Source organism: Odocoileus virginianus, unplaced genomic scaffold (genome assembly GCF_023699985.2).
Source record: "Odocoileus virginianus isolate 20LAN1187 ecotype Illinois unplaced genomic scaffold, Ovbor_1.2 Unplaced_Scaffold_8, whole genome shotgun sequence".
In the NCBI taxonomy this organism is placed as follows: Eukaryota; Metazoa; Chordata; class Mammalia; order Artiodactyla; family Cervidae; genus Odocoileus; species Odocoileus virginianus.
In genome coordinates this window covers 2,732,003-2,752,286 of record NW_027224270.1, presented here as the reverse complement: position 1 = coordinate 2,752,286, position 20,284 = coordinate 2,732,003, and the positions used below count along the sequence as shown (strand labels likewise).

Below are 20,284 nucleotides of genomic sequence, written 5' to 3'. Positions count from 1 at the left end.
CCTTTCCCTCCAGACACCTTCACTGACTACATGAGACAGCTGGTGGCAGAGAGCCGGCAGCAGAAATGAATTCCAGACAGTCTCCTTAAGATCTGAAATGGACTGTGCACAGACCTCTATTCTCCCAAAATTTCTTTAATGCAAGTTCTAAAATGTCTTTATTCTCTGTGTTTAAGAGTCATTACTAGAAGGAAAAAAAAAGACAATTGATGAAACAAGTTTGGAACCAGCCTGTTAACTTCCAAACCTCTGTCTCTCGGGCTCCAAATCTTTAGATATTCAATTGCCTACCTGAACGTTTCCTAAGCTAGAGCCCTCTGACATCCCAGACGTCGCCTGTTCACTAGAGCAGTCCTCCTCAGCTCCGGAAGCCAGGTCCCCTCTCCACCAGTCCCTGCGTCAGTGAGTGGCGCATGCACCTGGGGACCTGGAAGTCAGCTGGCCTTGGGTAATCCAACGGGACCTTGGGACCTCACCACCCGTTAACCATCAAAACATGCTGGCTCTGCCTCAGCCTTCCCCCTTTCTGCTCGCCACCATGGCCTTCATCAGACACTGGTTATCTTTCCTCTAACTACTGCAGTAAATAAGGGGTCTTTCCACATTCACCCTCCACCAGAAAACCTTTTGAAAATGCAAATAGGTACATGTTACTCTCCCACTCAAAAATTCTTTAATGCCCAACCAATGCTCACAAGATAAAACCCAACATTCTTAGCACAACATCCAAAGAGCTTTTATAGCCCGTGTTTCCAGTCAGCCTCCCAGGTCCACAAGCTCCTCTTCCTAGCCCTACTCTCTAAATGCTTCCACACCTCTGCACATGATGTTCCCTTACCCTAAATCCCTTCTTTGCTTTCTATTACCAACTGGAAATATTCTTCAACTCTTCGTAGGTAAAACAAAGCATCACTATCTCACAAAGACCTTCTCTGAGCCCTGAAGAAGACAGGCACTGCTCTCAAGCTTCCTTTGAACCATGACTTATTACACAGCACATATCACACTGCATTTTAGTTCTCTATTAATGTCTTTCTCTTCCTAAGTAACATTTAACCCAGACTTAAGCACAGTGCCAGTATTCATCAGACACTAAAAAACATCAGCATAAATACTATGTATTTCTATCAGTTTCTTAATTAATCTGAAAATATAATTACCACTGACACTTTGAAATTAAAATACTTCTGGGTAAGAGTCATTACATCTTACAATAAGGAATTTGCGTTATAAAATGAAATACTGCCTACTAGTATGATTTACATATAAAATTGAACTATTTTATACTAATTTTAAGTGGCTTATTCATTTAAAAAGGATTAAAATTTGTCTAATCTTTAAGTGTGAAAATTGTAAATCCAATAATTAAAAGCTATTTTCAAATATGGAGATGAGCATAATTTTGTTCCCAGCAAATAATTCTGGAATATTAATGTTTCCTCTAAGTTTTAATGTCCCTACTTGATTCTGAACATACAACCTGGAGGGAATAATTTTCAATTTACTGAACAAAAAACATAACTTTAAAACTTTGTATTTAAACTAAATTCACACACAAATGTTTAATTAAATCCCCCAAATAAATTATATTTACTAAGTCTTCTTATATTTTATAACCATACGATGAAACAACATACAAAAATAAGCAGAAAGCCATCTGTAGTTAAATTATTCATTTTAAACTGTACACATTACTTAGAAACACTATCAGTAGGATCTCACTCAGAAGTAATGTTATGTCAATCATTAAGAAAAATAATTCAATGCAGACACACACAATATTAAGCAAACACAGATGGTCAATTTTATACTTATTTCTAATAGAAACATTCGACCATAGGAAAAAATGATACATATCAATAATATTTTTAAAAACTTAATGCAGTATGTATACTCAATGATATCAGATTGCAAAATATACAATTCAATCAAACAGAAGATCAAATTTGTTTATTGTCTGAAATACATACATTTTATAATTCCAAGAAGTTGTAAGCTCATTTAAAATACTTTGCATTTACAATCTAAGTTAATATTAACACTACTCAGTGATTCTCATTCATAATGAATGTTTTTATGAATTTTTGAGGAGAACTGTCTGATTCAGAAGCACAGATCCCAATGGATGCTTTTAACCTTCATCTTACCAAAGCCAAATAGTGAATAAAAATCAGTAATTGAAGAAATCAGATTTAACTATAACATTGTATATGTGTATAAAAAATAGTTCTTCGACATTTCCTTATGTCCCCACCTATCCTCCATCCTCCAAAAGCAAAGCAAAGGAAATAGGAAAATCTTTACTTTCAACTTGATTGGAAGTGATGAAAAAAATTCATCACATCAACAAAGATAGAAAAGTTGTAAGAACAAAACATTAAACTGAAGACACTGACCATAGTTACCCTATGATAAAAAAAAAAGCCTAAGCTAATCTTCACTTTTTAATTTAAAAATCTACCTATAAAGACCAAGTGCCAATTTCTTCTTGTATTTCCAAACAATATTTCTCTATATCTCCATTATGGTTCATAGTTAAGAATGTTTTTATGATAAAACAATAAAGCAACAACACTAATAAAAGATTAAACAGTTATTTATACACATGTGCATAGTCTCCAAAGTCTTAAGTATAAGGTTACTAAACTTAACACAATTCTATTCTCAATTAAGAAATTTTCAAATGAAATGGTTTACATATATTCAAAGAAAGACTTTAAATTAGTTATAAAATGTGGTATTTTATTGCAGAAAAAAAATAGATCTTTAAGAACTATGCTTCAAATTTGTGTACTTTCTCAATTTAAAATATATTATCTAACTAGCTTATTTCATTTTTAAAGTATAAACTGTCAGCATTTAGTAAGTTTACTACTGTATCGGGTGCTGTTCTAAGCATATTACACATACAAACACATTTATTTAGTGGTTGAGAAATTAAATAAATTACTCCAGGGGACAAAGTAGAAGAGCTGGGATTTGAACACAGGCAGTCTTGTTCCAGAATTCATACTCTTGACTACAAATTTATAGCCTCTTCTGAGCCAAGGTCTATACCTGGGACTAACAACTCAAAGTTCACACAAAAAAACAAAACACACAGTCACTGCTTTTAAAGAGTTCATAACTATACACACGTAAACCAGTAACTTTTCTAGCGATGAGAGACTTCTAGCAATATGATCCAATTGCTTGAAGAGCTCAAATTGGTGTAACTAATTCTTAAAGTGGCTCAGATCATGAGCTACTTATTGCAAAATCAGGTTTAAAGTGAAGAAAGTAGGAACCAACCACTAGGCCATTCAGGTGTGACCTAAATCAAATCCTGTATGATTATACAGTAGAAGTGACAAATAGATTCAAGGGATTAGATCTGGTAGACAGAGCACCTGAAGAACTATGGATGGAGGTCCATAACTGTGCAAGAGACGGTGACCAAACCCTCCCAAAGAAAAAGAAATGCAAGAGGGCAAAGTGGATGCCTGAAGAGGCCTTACAAGTAACTGAGAAAAGAAGTGAAAGGCAAAGGAGAAAGGCAAAGACATACCCAACCGAATGCAGAGTTTGAGAGAACATGAAGGAGAGATAGAGAGCCTTCTTAAGTGAACAATACAAAGAAATAGGGAAAAAAATTTAAAACTAGAGGGAAAGACTAAAGATCTCTTCAAGAAAATTGGAGACGTCATGAGAACATTTCATCCAAAATGGGCACAACAAAGGCTAGAAACAGCAAGGACCTAACAGCAGGAGAAGAGACTAAGAGGAGGTGGCAAGAACACAGAAGAACTGTACAAAAAAGATCTTCACGACCCAGATACCCACGATGGTGTGATCACTCACCTAGAGCCGGACATCCTGGAGTGCGAAGTCAAGGGGGCCTTAGGAAGCATCACTACGAACAAAGTTAGCGGAGATGATGGAATTCCAGCTGAGCTATTTCAGATCCTAAAAGAGGACGCTGGGAAAGTGCTGTATTCATTATGCCAGCAAATTTGGAAAACTGAGCAGTGGCCACAGGACTAGAAAAGGTCAATCCTCATCCAAATTCCTAAAAAGGGCAGTACTAAAGAATACTCAAACCAACGGACAACTGCACTCATCTCCCATGCTAGTAAGGTCATGCTCAAAATTCTCCAAGCCAGGCTTCAACAATACATGAACTGTGAACTTCCAGATGTACAAAGGATTTAGACAAGACAGGAACCAGAGATCAAATTGCCAACATCTGTCAGACCACAGAAAAAGCAAAGGAATTTCAGAAAACCATCTACTTCTGCTTCATTGACTATGCCAAAGCCTTCGATTGTGTGGACCACAACAAACTGTGGAAAATTCTTAAAAGAGATGGGAATACCAAACCACCTTACCTGTCTCCTGAGAAACCCATATGCAGGTCAAGAAGAAACAGTTAGAACTAGCCATGGAACGATGGACTGGTTCAATACTGGGGAAAAAGTACATCAAGGCTGTATGTTGTCACCCTGCTTATTTAACTTATATGCAGAGTACATCATGCGAAGTGCTGGGCTGGATGGAATCCAAGCTGGAATCAAGACTGCCAGAAGAAATATCAACAACCTCAGATACGCAAAGGATAACAATCTAATGGCAGAAAGTGAAAAGGAACTAAAGGAAAAGGTGGCTTTAAAACCCAACTTTCAAAAAAAATAAGATCATGGAATCCAGTTCCATCACTACATGGAAAACAGATGGGGAAAAAGCGGAAACAATGGCAGTTTTATTTTCTTGGGCTCCAAAATCACTGTGGATGGTGACTGCAGCCATGAAATTAAAAGACGCCTGCTCCTTGAAAGAAAAGCTATGACAAACCTAGACAGCATATTAAAAAGCAGAGGCATCACTTTGCCAACAGAAATTCATATAGTCAAAATCTATGGTTTTTCCAGTGGTCATGTATGGATGTGAGAGTTGGACTATATAAGAAAGCTGAGTGCCGAAGAATTGATGCTTTTGAACTGTGGTGTTGGAGGAGACTCGTGAGAGCCCCCTGGACTGCAAGATCAAACCTACAGGAAATCAACCCTGAATATTCACTGAAATATTCATTGGAAGGACTGATGTTGAAGCTGAAGCTCCAATACTTTGGCCACCTGATGCGAAGAGCTACTCATTGGAAAAAGACCCTGATGCTGGGAAAGATTGAGGGCAGGAGGAGAAGGGGGCAACAGAGGATGAGATGGTTGGATGGCATCACTGACTCAATGGATATGAGTTTGAGCAAACTCAGGAGATAGTGAAGGACAGGAAAGTCTGGCGTGCTGCAGTCCATGGGGTTGCAAAGAGTTTGACACAACTTAGTGACTGAACAAGAACAACAAAGTGACTCTTCACAAAGCAGGTGACATGTGGTTTCAAAGGGTGGGAATGCAAAGGGGAAACTCTAGAAAGCTACATTAGAAACAAATGCTAAGGTCCCAGGAATGCTATTCCATTAGGTTCAACTGTGTAAGCAACTGAGAGTGAAAGAGGCTGTTTACTCTGTCCAGCCAAGTGATTCAGTTTAAAAAGAAAAAAAGCAAAAATACTCTTCAATGTTACTGAAGACAGGTGGAAAAGAAAAGGGACGGAAGACAATGACATTAGTTAGAAACCTTCTAGAGTAGAGTATATTTTCAGAAAGAAAATAAAGAGAAGAAGGAATGAAGAGTCATTTTCAAAATAAGAGAAACTGAATTTGATGGGAAAGATAAGAGACAAGATCAAGTCTGAAATTTCTGCACTGAAAGACTTAACAAGTGACAACATTAAATGGATACAGAAAAAAAGCAACAGAAATTGAAGGGTACTGGGGTATAATTCATGATTTCAAACAATATAGCTGACACTACAAGTCTTGATTTTCATATTTTAAAAAAATGAGCTGCTTTCTGTTACCATATATGAAATACTAATGCAAGTTCCTGAAACTTATTTTCTTTGACCCTTATTTATACCACTTTCTTGCTATGAATACATCTAATACTAAGTATGGAATAATTTCTTCTTACAAAGTATGACCTAAAATAAAAAGATCAACCTCCCTAAAACCCAAAAGCACTGATTTATTTACTGTACATTATAAATGTATGAAGGTTAAGACTTTGATACAGCTGTAGCACTCACTTTGATGTCAGTAGTAGAAGTACCCCAGCTGCCTTCTATACTTAGTCTAAATGAAAATATATTTTTAATACCTTTGAGTATCAAATGTCACTTTTGACATTTTCTGCTTTGATCTGAATAATACTTTATTTTCTTAATTTTGTATTAATACATATTAAAATTAACATTAATAACTATTAAAATCAATTTGCTTTATTAATGTATACTAGTTATAAGCATCCATTTCAAATGAAATAAAACATTCAATCATCTAAATTATAAAAGATATAAAACTGAAATAAAATTAGTAATTGCTGTTTTCAATACAAGAATTCATTGTTTTTAAACTTCAACTTGTTATTAAATAAGAAAAACAATTAAAAGATGATTTCATTTTCTTAAAAATTAACACACAGGTACATGCTCAATCATGTCTGACTCTTTCTGCCAGGCTCCTCTTTTAAGGGGATTTTTCAGGCAAAAACACTGGAGTGGGTTGCCATATTCTCCTCCTGGGGATCGTCCTGACCCAGGGATCAAACCCTGGTCTCTTGTAGATTCTTTACCACTGAACCACCTGGGAAGCCAAGACATAGGTAATAACATAGGAATTGTCTAACTGACTTTCTCATTATAATTTCCACATGAGGCACATAAAATAATCATCTTAAAAAAACTTTAAAAAACTTCATAAATAAACACAGCCTTGAGACCACTCACTTCTTTAAAAAAGGGGAGCTTTCTAATTCAGTGGCAAAGAGCAAAGAGATGAAAACTTAAATAGTAAAGGTGGCAAAGGTGCATTATTTTATAATCTATAATAAGGCATTCTGGTGAATTTCATGAATATAACTTTAAGACATAAATCTATACAATGACAGCATTATATAATATGTAAGACATCAGCAGTTAAGGAATGCAATCATTCGATTAAAACAAAAACATTTTTGCTGAATTCACAAATTAAAATACATTAGTTTGACCAACAGGTGGTGCTCAATCTCCATTTATAAAGAGAATAAATGTTCCCCAAGGCATTTCCAAATGGGCTCCCCTGGTGGCTCAAATAGTAAAGAATCCAACACAATGAAATCAGTTTAAGACTACGTGGCCATTTTAAAACTCAAACGTCAAAAAATCCAATGTATAAACTTTATTTGAAATGTTGTACTGTGCAGAAGAAAATTACTTTGGTTACACTGCAAAAGAATTTTAAAACTGATACTGATTGCCATTCATTCACAGAAGACTTTGTTAAAAGTTTTTTAAATGTTGCTGGAACATTTCTTTTAAAAAAGTAACTTTCAATACTGTAAAATTTTACACAACAGAAATAAACTTTTAAATTTAGCCAGTATTCATGATAAATTAAGAAATAACTAAAGTCATTTTATACCAGCTTAAATCATGCTTTAGAATTCTTATTAAGTATAATGCTTATATTCTATCCTTTTCTAGAAAGTTTTTAAAACTAAGAAAAAACTGAAATATTTGGCTAAAATAGAATCAGCCTATTTTTTAAAATTCAGGTTTCTATACAGCTTTATATTCTTTATTTGTAAAAACAGCTTAAGACTCAATTTTCTGGCAGATTCTAAATGTAAGCTATTCTCACCAAAAGAAATATTGTTACTTCTTATTTGAACCATGATGAAACAATTTCACTTTTGCAATACCATAAATGCCCAAGTGGGGTTTATACAAATTTAATTTATGTTACATAACTAAATTTCTTTTCTTCTTTGGGAGAAACACAAAGTACTATAGAAATTGTGCAATAATATAGCATATATGATAGAAAATGCCCTAAATTTAATCTATTCATGTAACAGTCTTCTTGCTTCTTAATACAAAGGTAGGAAAAGGCATATGGTATTTGGTTTCTAAATATCCAAAAAAAAAAAAAAAAGACTAGATGACAATAAGAAAAATTATTTTGTATAAACTGCATTTAAAAAAGGAGGGGGGTGTGGCTACTCTACTAGTGAAAGGGAGTGCAATAAAGCAGGATAAAAATGGGTTTAAACTAAAATCTAAACAAAAAAATTTCAAGAGGCTTATATAAAAGTTTTATTGGGAACACCTAAAACCTTAAGTTTTGCATTACAAAAATTAAATGCCACTGGTTACTAACCCAATCATGTTAAGAAGACATCAACTCAAACTCAGTCTGAGGTATGGGAAACAATGTAATCATAGAACATATACATTTTTAAAACAGCAATGATCAACACAAAATACACTATGTTCCTTGATAACATACTATCTTCCTCACACAGAAATTTAAAGTGTCAGAAGTCTTATTCTACAGTCATTCTTTAATTTTTAGACAGGTTTATTTATTCACTGCTATTAACCACTAATTAAAAGTCTAATTTAGTTCTTACATGTTTTCAAAATGAAGTAAGAATGTAAAACTGAATACTTCGGTATTTAAAACACATATATTTATTCTTGCAGTTTATAAAATGACAATCTCTTTTTCCAAATCCACAATGAAATTCTGGCTCACTGATTTAAAAATAAACGTTTTATATAGTGCCAGTACTTCATTAAAATACAAATATACCATATTTTCATCACCTAAGTGCCAATACTGAAACCTAATTTTTACATGAATATACATCTGAAACAGTAACCCCAACTTTATGTTGCTATTCTAAAACAGTCTGATTTATTGTAACAGTTTTTTAAATTCTCTAATACTGTTAAAGCCACTTAGACAAGATTTCACCAAAATCTTATTTTTCTTTTAAACTGATGGCAGAGTTGGCTGTATCTTTCTGACATACAGACTAAACTCCCAATTTCCAGCTACATAATTTAAAGCTCCGTAAGCAAACCCATCATTCCTACTTCCCTTGTAAAGGTGAGGTTCTTACCCTCCGCCAAAGACACCACTAAGGTACACTTTGTGCATAAACAGAAATGTTTCAAATCGGTTTTCTTCATATGTACACAAGCAGGTTTACATAACAGAGATATGCACTAGAAAACAAAGACATACCTAATTTTTAGAGCCAGAAAAATGTTTAAGTTACAATATAAACATTACTGGAAAAGGAAAGTAAAACCAGCAGGTGGGCTCATCTTTACATAACCCTTCCTTTGTAAGATAAACATTCCCTACAGTACACTTACTGGGTTTTACTTTTTAATAAATAAAATGAATATCTATACTTTGAAATGCAAAAAAAAAAAAAAATCAGAATTAAACTTTAAGGCCAAGTCTGCCCCTGTTCATGACTGGCTGCTTGTCCAGGAAGACCTGGGTCCCTAGGTATGTTATCCGCTCTGCAGGAGCTGATTGCAGCAGTGCATGTGAAATTCGGAAGAATCCAGGAGGAACTAAATAGCGTGGAACACAATAACACGATAAAATGTCAGTCAAGAATCTGAAAAAAAGGGTAGATGTCATGGAAAAATCATTAGATATTTCTTCCCAGAACATCTGAAGTGATGGGTAAATGAACCTAAACGTCCAAATTTACCCCCTACATTTAAAGTTTCATAAAATGAATTTCTTAAGGCTCACAAGGAATGTGTCCATTCTCACAAAGAATTCTGATTACATTTTGAGTTAGTATAATTTTTAAAGTAGAATTTAAAATTTTTAAAGTAGAATTTTTAAAGCCACAAAGAGATGTATCAGTGTCTCGTTTTTAATTTTTAAAATACATTTTAAATGACTTATTGGTTGTGCTACTGTTTAAATGATTTAGTGTTTAGACATCTGATTCAAAAAACTTTTAGGGACTTAAATAAGTTTCAAAGTTTCACTCAATTGATACAATTCTATTTGATGAAAAAAATTACGGCAAATTAAATTTCAATTCATTTGAAAATTAAAACATATTCCAATCTAAAATGAAGGATTCTTTATAAAAAGACATACTCTCTTTACCCTGCTTGTTCAATGCCCCAATTTAGAGACAAGTAGATTCATGATTTTGTTTTCATGAACAATTTTGGAACTGTATAATAAATGCTTCCAAAAAGAAAGGTAATGGTTTTAATTAAATGTGTGGACCAAATGATCTACTGTATTATAGTTGTTAAAAAATTAATAACTATAAAAGAGCTGTTTCTTTTATACTACTTAATTATCTCCATATGGAGTTCTTTTCTTCCCTGTAAAGTATGTTTAACAGTGCTCTATATACAGAAGAGATGTATTAATTCTATGAAATTTTGTTTAGTTTTATTTTGCTATGGTAGCAATTTGAGAAAACCTAGAGGGCAGCTCCTAGACCTAAAAATGATTCATTAGTATAAAATAACTCACTTAGCCTCTGTTACACAAAAACAGGCAACAAAGAGAAAGGGGAAAATAAAGATGAGTAGTTCTGGCTACATTTCCCTTACCTCAAATTTTTATAAAGAAGGTCTATATGCAATTGCTTTACATATATAAGGGTAAAATTCCGCTAGTTCCAAAAAACTGATGACTCAAAATGACTTACAAAAAAGATGGTAGTTAGTAAAATAAAATGAGTATTAAAGAATATGTATATATGCTTAAATGTTCGTACTTTAAAATATACTCTATAGCCAGATCATAGAAAGTAAAATGTATATATATACATGAACATAACAAAAAGTAATCAATCTACTAAGGTTTTTTTCCTTTGAAATGAAATTGATTCCTGGAGTAACCACTATAGCATTTTAATTTTAGCTCTTTACTGCATTTTTGTCTACTGATTTTAAGAAAAGAAACAGATAAAACTCAGGGATCTTTGAATTCTATTATTTCCACCAGTTATTAATTCTGTGACCTTTGGCTTTGTTGCTCAGTTTTCTATTACCCTGTCTTAAAATGGAGGGGGCACATAATTATATAGAAAAATTAAGCAATAAAAATCTATGAGGAGTTTAAGAGCTTTAAAAATTCAAATTAATACAGGAAATTTTAAGAACAAAACAGTTCTTTTCATGGAAAACTGTTGGCATCACTTGAATTGCAAAACAAATCTAAGCCAGCAATTTTACTAAATTTCTTTTAGCACACAATTACTACAGCTTGTTCATGCTGCAAAATTCTTACATCTTCCATATGCAGCACTTTAAGTTACAATTCCAACAGGCAGAAATGTAAACACTGTATTAACTAACTACTATGTGAATGCAATGGAAATTAGTTGTAGTAAGTTTTGCATTTTTAGTTGCATTACCATCGATCCAACCCCAAGAAAACAGACAAACACTGGAGAATAACACTTATTCTTGAATGAATTATAAATAATAAAATTGCATTATTCCTGGAAAATATGTATTAGGTATCAGTATAAATGGGAGTGGGTTAATAACTAAGAGACACTATTTTTCTATTTAGGAGAACCATAAAAAATTTGGGATCCAAAAATCTTTGGTACATCAGTTCTAGAAAGATAATTTTATGGATCTACAATTATCTATCATGTTTTTAAGTCTGCTAATAACAAAATCCAGGTATTTCTCATTCTCAGTGGTAGAAACAATATTGATATAACAGGATAACTAATTTTAAGAATACCTTCTAGTAGGACAGGGAATCCAACCATTTCTCATGTCGTGATTGGAATATGACATTTCTTTGCACCAACCCATCATAAGTCTTTCTGAAAAACATGCCACAAATTTGGACCAATCAATAAAGCAGTTGGTCAAGGCTAACTTAGCTGAAAATAAGATGTCAATGTAACTAAACAAGCACATCCCAGGAAAAACAAAAATTTACACTAAAATAGAGACAAAGACAGGGTAATGATTATCCCTATATGACTCTAAAGTCATCAGCAGTCAAAAATAACTTTCATGAACACATCAATCCATTGTTAACTGAAGAGCAATTTCTCTCAAAAAGGTGGATAGAGGATTCACCTATGGTTTATGGAATAACCATTTCAAACAAAACTCCAAAATTAAAAGTTGGAAACACATACTGCTTCCTGACCTTAATCAAGCTTCTAATCTTAGAAGCCTCCCAAAATGAGTTAGCCTGAGAAAATAACCACTTTCAAATTAACCCTTCTTAAAAAGTAAATTAGCTTATCATTGTTTAGGATGAGAAAAGTGTTGAAAAAATTAAGATGCTTGCAAAATATAATTCCTACATACAAAGTCTGAAAATTTTCTTCAAACTAAACAACTGCAATTAAGATAATAATTTACTTCATCAAACCCTTAAACCCAACTGAACCATTAAGAAATATTTTAATTTAAATGCTCTACTATGTTTAAATAGTACTTTAAGGAATAAAATGTTGGTATTTTGTGGGGCATTTTAATACAAAAGAAGTTTTTTTCAGAAACTGACATGTAACTTTTATATGTACGCTAACAGTTTTTTTTCTATAAGGTAACCTATGGAATTCATAGATATGCTTCATTTTTAAGAAGAATTGATGCTGAAAGACAAATCGGTGATAATTCATAGTTCAGAATAAGCTTTCATTTTTTTAAAAAAGTCACGTAATTACTTTAGGCCCAAAATGTCACAACTAAACACATTACCAAGATTTGCATTCATTTTTTTAAAAAGACAGAATCTAATACCTAAAGCTACAAATACTACCATTGCAAGAAAACAGTTGTACATGAAATTTTACAGCTTCAACCATTACATTCAAGTACCTAGTTCAGATCCAACTAGTGGTAGCAACAACACAAAATGATGAAATCTTAATATAAACACCCTCCATGAGGCTTCAGAAAGATCATGAGATTCTCTCATATATAAGAAACGCTTCAAAATACAGTTCCTTTACTAAATTGTGGCCTCTATAAACTACTGGTATAGAAGTACAGCCATACACTGAACCATAACCTATGGCTAAAGACAGAGAGCAAAATGATCCCCCAGAACACACTTCTAGTATGACCTCGATTCCATTTGACTAGACCACATCTACCACACACATACACACACACACACACACACACACACACACACACACACACTTCCCACAATCAATACCACCCATTCTTTTTTCCATATTTTGGTCTTCTAATTTAAGACTAAACGCAAAGAAAGACAAGTCAAACTGCTTTATTTCACTGTGGAAAATAACTCTGAATTTGAGAGATATGAGTTCGCTCAACATAAAATATACATTTTTACTTCAACTAAAGGCTTCTCTTATTGACAATAAAGAAATTCAAAACTGAAGTGTTTTAACTATAGAAGCAACTTCTAAAGTTTGGTCCAGAGATTCTCTGTTTAGGGTATCTGCAATGTCAAAACTATCTGAATAATAATAATAACACATTAATTGTTATATCCACTCATTCTCTGAATATACAGTGAAGTTCTTCAGAAACTCTATGACATGTGGTGAGGTAAGTGGATGAATGGTGGAATATATGATCATATATTCAAATTTTCTCATTTTTTATTTCAAAGGTCGACAAAACACAAACAAAAGCTCTTTACAGTCCTAAATAATTTTAAGAGTGTAAACAAGAAGTCCATAAACCAAAGAGATTAAAAACCAGTGAACAGGGACTTCCCTGGTTAAGAATTCACCTTGCAATGCAAGGGACACGGGTTCGATCCCTAGTCGGAGAAGACTCCACATGCGGTGGACAACTAAGGCCAGGCACCGTGAGGGCAGAACCTGTGAACCACAGCTGCTGAGCCTGACACCCCAGAACCTCTGCTCGGCAAGAACGGAAATCACGGCAACAAGAAGGCGGAGCCGCAAAGCGCGGCGGTGCCCCGCGCTCCACAACTTAGAGAGAACCCGGGCGCAGCCGCGAAGGCCCAGTGCAGCCGGAGAAACACGCGCAGTGACCGAGGAGGGCTGGTCCCCAGGAAGACTGCTCTCATCCATGAAGGGCAGATCAGACACTGAGCTCCCTCCTCCATCTCTCTCACAGCCCCAAGACATCTATCTCCAGCCCTTTTAATTGTATTTGCGGTTTTAAACACAAAACAATTTATCAGGAACACTAAACACTCTCTTGATACAGCTATTTTAAATAAATACAAAGCAGCCACAATTTCCACCCAAATTTATATCTATTACTTTATGCTTCTTTAATTAAATCTGTTTTTCTTCAAGTACCAGCATTCAAGAAAAACTATTTTCGTCTTAATTTGAATTATTGATTCTACTTTAGTGACTATATTTCAGTAGTGTTATCTATTTTTATTTCACTATAACTTTTAGTAGTTAAATCTAATAGGTTAACCCCACATTTATAAACTAACCAAAGAACATTATTAGCACTTATAATTGTTTTCATGAGAAACCACTTTCTAGATTCCAATCAAATTCATAAATCAACCTATGGAATACAATCACTTTTCAGTGAAGAGTTCCTCTAATTAATTGAAACTAAACTGGCAAGTACACACAAATACACATGTTGCTTTACTTTTCCCTTTGGGTTGCCAAGAAGAACTAGTCAATTCAAATGAACTCCAGAGAAAGGAAATCTCAACACTGACCAACACAAGAATGAAAAGACCTAGGCACAGGAGAGCTCTTCAACTCCTCTCTAGGCGCTGTTTCTGCCTCTCACACTCAGCGTTCATTCTCTTACCTCACGTCACACCCTTTATACATACTTGATAAAAAAAAAAATTTCCCTACCTGTGCACAGTGAGACCTCCTGAATCTTTCTTTATAATAAAGGGGAAAAGTAAAACACTGTCATTTCAAACTGATCCTCTACTGGAGGATCTACAATAGAATTTTTCTATGAAAAAAAGATCCATTTTTTCTTTTCCAATTTCTAATTCCCAAGAGAAAAACTTGATCAGTTCTTAGGTAAACTTTCTAGGCTTAAATTTCCTTCTCTGAAAAACGGGGAGATAATAATACCAAAAAGTGTCATAAATCAACAAGTCTTACAAGATGAGCCTGGAGAGAAACAGGGGGGAAAGAACTTTGAGCAAGGAGGAGTGTGAATGGCATGCTCTGCAAACCACACATGGACTCAGTGAAGGCAGAGCGGGCCTGCGAGGACACAGCAGGAACAAGGCTTGCCTGGCAGAAACCGAGCCAAGGGGGTTTTGACGAGTCTGAGAGAGCCTGGGGTTTCTGCCCTATGCGAGAGGAAAAAACACTACGGGATTTTACCCAAAGGTGAGAACACAACACAAAAACAGACTGAGGAGGAGGCAGGGAAGATAATGAGTTTAGTTCCACTGAGTTTTGGCATGCTTACTTTGAACTGAAAATAATGGTTTATAAAGAGAAGAAGACTAAGAGAATCATCAGCAGTTTCAGCATACAGGGAGCAGCTCATGTCAGAACTCAAGCAGTTGTTAAATGGTCCTTTTCAAACTGTTTAGACCAACCTCCACAGAAACATCCATACATTTATCTATCAACCTCTAAAACTAAAGTTTCTTAAAACAATATTGACCTTTACTATGTAATGCATCTGATAGCTTACATTCCTACTGCAAAAAACTGTCAAATTGGGTCCAATAAATTTATATCAAAACCCACTCCTAGAGGCTTCACTGACAGAATAATGATTTAAGGAACTCTTGCAGTACTCAGAGCAGACTCCTATATCCAGGAGCCACTAGATTTGAATTTTTAAGTCTTATTCACAGCTATGTACATAGAAGAGCATATGAATTTGTGTATTGTTACAGGATCCTTTTGAGGGTTAAAGTCTTTATACATTTTCATGAAAAATGTATATACAGTATATATTTATCACTGTTTTTATTCTGTGAGCACTTAAATATTCAGAGAGAATATGCTTTCCAGTGCCTCAAGTAGACCTGAAGGTTTAATGTGTGATGCTGTGAAATGAATGAGACAGACGCACTGGTGGTTAGCTGTCTGACACACATTACTCATGGAAAAAGGTCTCAAAGAGGTGTTTGCACTAGGTTCAGCAATTTGCTATAACAGAGGTAGCAGAGAGCACTGGATTTTTGGTGTCACACTGCCCAGAGTCCAACCTCGGCCCTGAAATTTACTACCTGTCATCTCTGAGCTGCAAGTTTCCTCATCTGGAAAATGGAGATAATAACAGTACCGACTTCACAGGGTTGATGTGAGAATTAAAGGAATCAAAGGAATATACATACACTGCTTCACAGAGTGTTGGATTGAAATGTTAAAAATTATTATTATTTAACTTATCCAACTAGAGTCTTACTTCTTTTAAGTGAAGCGGCTTTCACTGTGAGGTTTGTCAAGTATTTTATCATCCTGTGTATAGCAAATAAAGCTGACATTTTTCCCATCATAGTGTCCACAGACTGCTGAGTCATAGTATTTTAAGTGCAATTTGAAATTCTTATATAAAAAAGAACTTGAACCTTCATACTCTCTTCTCTAATTATCACTTGTGAGTATATAAAAAATCCAAAACACTGACACTAGTAATTGCCCCTTACCATTTAATGACTATGCCTTTCTCAGTAGCTGTCATTTTTCAGTACTTATACTTTCACTTTTTGATAGTATACCTAAAAAGTAACAAGTCTGGAACCACTGACTGTCAGGTCAAGTACCCCATACCTTTCAATTATCCCTGCATGTATCACTGTATGTAACATAGTAATGTCACTGATCATTACAGTGATGACCTCGAGCCACCAAGAAAAGGCTAATTATCTTCATACATTCTCTTTAACATGCTATTTTAGAAAGACTGCCTTTAAAAAGAGGTTTAAATTGTAATGAGTGACCTTCAGTTGTCTAGTCTAAGATGTTAACTCCTTTGTAGTATAAGTAAAATCCCGTTTTACACTATAAATATCAACCTCTGATTCTGTTAAACATATGTATTTCTATTTGCTTATAAGTGATCCCTGAATGAAAGCAACTGGCCCATATGTAGACAATAAGTTTTACTGGAAACAATACTCTATGTAACAAATTACCTTTAATCTTGACCCATGGAGGTATCTTCTTTGTAATGAGTAGCTTCTATTGAGATATGTTGCTATAAATATCAAGGAATAAAGAAAAGACTGACCGTTATAAGGGTTCTAAGACCTCCAGTTTGCTTTAAGTTTTGTCTGTGTGTATGCAGTTTACAATAAAACTATTTCAGTAGTACGTGTTATGAGAGACGTAACAAGAAGATGTCATTTCCTAAGTATCAGTCCATCAGTGAACACTGCCTTAAGAATTCATGTTCTAAGTTCTGTTTCTTCCTGTAAATTGACAGAAACACAACTTTGTCCCCTTTCTACCCCATATGCCTAAGGAAATTGCTACTACAACTATTTCTCACTATCTTGCTTTTCGTTTTTTAATTTATATCAAGTAAAATTAAGGATTGAGAAAGAACATTTGTACTAATAGTAAAAGTAACAATGGTGACTGTAGTAGTAGTAAAAATAATAGTAACAGGAGTAGGAACAACAACAAATAATGGTGATTTTCATTTTTTGAGTATCTAGAATGTATAGGCACTATGCTAAGCATATTATACACACACACACACACACATATTCTCAAATGAAACAATTATATGAGGATACTATTATTACCATTTTATGGTTCAGAGAGGCTTATGCAGTTTGCCCAACATTACCTGGCTACTAAGCAGTGGAACAGAAATTCAAACAAACTTGGCCTCCGTAACACCACATATAACCCTGACTCTTGCTAGTATGTTCTGCAGTCAAAACGGATTTTGCTTTATAAAAATTGTAACAGAAATATTCATCTAATTTTGGGGGTACCTCGCTTGTGGAATATATGCAAGCAATTATTCTTTAAAACTGCTTAACTCCTAAAAGAATCTAAATGAGCAATGTGGCATCTCTTGCTGCTATTTAGTAGTAACCTTTGTCCTCATTTCCTCCATCTTTTGCCCTTAATAGATGAGAAAACTGTTTTGCTTTGAAAAGGAAATAAATAGGTAACATTAATTTTTTGAAAATGCCACTGTTCATTAACTGATATTCAGGAATTAAAAGATGGATAACAAACGGTTGAGAGCAAACACAGGGAAATGAGCACTCAGAGGTACTGTGAGTAAGAGTACAAGCTGACACAACCATCCACCCTGAAGTATATTCTGCCAACAGGTAGCAAATTTCCAAAAACAAATACCCACTAGACTCCAAATTTTCACTTTCAGAACAAATTCCTGGGATATAATTACAAAATTGAAAGAAAACAGGAGAAACTGATATAGCAATAGCTCATTACTACAGGGATGTTTATAATAATTAGAAGAAACAATTTAAATATGCAATAATAGTAATAGTTACACAAAACATGGCACATCAATACAATGGATTACAAAATAGCTTTTAAAAATAACAGCACAGTCCTGTAACTACTAACAGAAAAATACCTTTGAGATAATGTGGAAAAAGATTACACAAAGCAACACTTAATATGAGCCATTTTTATATTAAAATAAATATTTACATTTGCTGCCTATATACATTAACAAGGCTAAAATGGAGTTGACCAAACTGTTACTAGTAGATTGTGTACTTGCAAAAACTCTGAAAACAAACACTTTAAGAAACACTTTTCTATACTAAGTTCCAATCAACATGTATTATTTTCATAATAAGAAAAGGGGCCATTTTCAAGATATTCTTGCATTTTACATCCTTTAAAAACAAAAGAAATAATCAAGATACCTATGAAGATGCATGTGCCAAGACATTCATTGAACCATACTACAAAAAGCAAAAAACAATTTAAATACCAAATAAACATACCTCCCAGCCATGAAGAACTAATGTTCTACAAGACTATTTCTTGTTGTGGTATAATGTTCAAAATATATTAATCAGTGAAGCCATAAATTAAATATAACTTTCTTGGAAAATATAAATTATATTTACATTAAAAAAATACTGAGAACATTCACTCAGATATAAACAGTGATTTATTTGCCTCTGTGTTATGAATTATGGGTAATTTGTGATTTCTGCCATTTGTGCTTTGTGTTTTCCAAGCTTTCTTTAATGAGGATGTACTGACTTTGTAATTAAAGAAATAAATAAATATAAGGATTCTTCATCTCTTACCTGTTTATATTTAAGACACCAAGTTCTATATCCAACACTTCAAATGAAAACTATTCTATTTAGAATATGTAAAACAGATGGCTAAAACTCACTAAAAAGTTTTTCTAAAATTGAAAATTACTATCAAAATATAAAACATCAGTCTATAAATTAAATATTTAAGGTTTTTTTTTTTTAAAGCAGGTGAATTTCTGTGCATTAAGGGCTACTTTTAAATAATTCTGTTTGAGGAAAATTCAAGGTCTTCCTGAGCATGACCAGGATTTTCTGAAATAGAATTTCCTATAGAAAATCAGTTTTACAAAAGGTTTCACAAAACAGGTAGTATGTGAGTGGGCTACCTTCTTTAATAGCTGCAAAAGGACTGTGAGGTTAAGAAAAAAGCACTTACCACATATCCATTTACCCTGACCCTTATATTATGACCTAATCATTCCTTGACTACCCAAGTATCTCTTCATTACAAAATGTGAAAGCTATTTTTACTCTAAGAAACCATTTTTTAAAAATTCTCTGCCCCAAATTTAGCTACCTTATTTCCATTTAATGATCCCATCAGGCTATCTATATTTCTAAATGTTTAATTATGTCAGAAACTGACCACTTAAACTCTATAGCTTCAAATACATAACCTAACTGTGGTTACAATATATAGAATTTGAAATATTCTAATAAATTGAAAGAATAAAATATTAATTTCCATTAGAACTTTGAGATATTTTTAAACTATTTCAAAAAACCAATTTAGAAGTATCTACTCACAATTAACAAATTATGTATGTCAGGACATTTCTTCAATTTTACTGCAAGGCCCTTCTCTAACTGCCATATTAAACAACCATCACAGAAGCATCATACCGTGGAATTTAAGTGTCTTTGGTTTTAAACAAAAAGTCATGTGTGACTTACAAGCATCCCTCACTTACACATGTGCTACACAGTCCAAGGATGAAAAGTCCACAGATGATTTTCCTTCACCATCTGCTGCTGCTGGCTGAGGTTTAACCTCCCAGCTAAACCTGTCAACAAACTTCTCCAGGTTAACTTCAGCCATGCCATGTTGGTTCTGAATAAGGCATAATTCCAGACCAAGTCACATAATTTAAATTTAGGACTAAAGGGGGAAAGGGAGTGAGGGTAAGATAAGCACTACTGAAATCACTGCATTTCTGCCTCTGATCCCACTGGAGAAACTTACCTACCCTTTCCTCGTATGCTTTT

The 20,284-nt window shown here is 34.0% G+C and overlaps 1 long non-coding RNA gene across 1 annotated transcript; it reads right to left on the bottom strand.

Annotated features, from left to right (window-relative positions):
- Positions 1 to 669: 669 nt before the first annotated feature.
- On the bottom strand, positions 670 to 19,778 carry LOC110150467 (uncharacterized). Its single transcript, XR_002317734.2, has 2 exons — positions 11,618 to 19,778; positions 670 to 9,497 (listed from the first exon to the last, which is right to left on the bottom strand). It is a non-coding gene; the product is annotated as an uncharacterized lncRNA (long non-coding RNA).
- Between the last annotated feature and the right edge of the window lie 506 nt (positions 19,779 to 20,284).